Genomic DNA, 419 nt, shown 5'->3' on the forward strand with positions numbered 1-419 from the left:
GCCCCCCGCCAACACCGGCCGCCCCCATTCATCTCAACCATCGTGTCCCTTTGCGCTTCTGAACGTCCTTCACCCCTCCCCTCTATTTACAGACACCGCCCCGCCCGCCGCTCGCTCCCGCCCCTCGCCCTTCCCTCGCTCGGCGGCCGCGTCCTTCCCCCGCCCCCACAATAGTGGTTCCTGCCAAAAAGCTCCTTCTTTTTCTCATCACACACTGGGCATACTCCATCACAATAATCCCAACAAATCGTCAGACTTGGAGCCAGTGCTTTTCCAGCTTTTAGCCATGTGACAATTGCAGTGATGTTTTCACCAGCCTTGGAGACATTGTCAAGGGGCTTGAGGTTGAAATTCCTGCAGAGGCCACAGACATGGCAGAAGTAGCTGCTGGGGAGGTTGATCTGGAGGTGCCAGTTCCA

This window comes from Geospiza fortis, unplaced genomic scaffold (genome assembly GCF_000277835.1).
Source record: "Geospiza fortis unplaced genomic scaffold, GeoFor_1.0 scaffold3525, whole genome shotgun sequence".
Lineage (NCBI taxonomy): Eukaryota > Metazoa > Chordata > Aves > Passeriformes > Thraupidae > Geospiza > Geospiza fortis.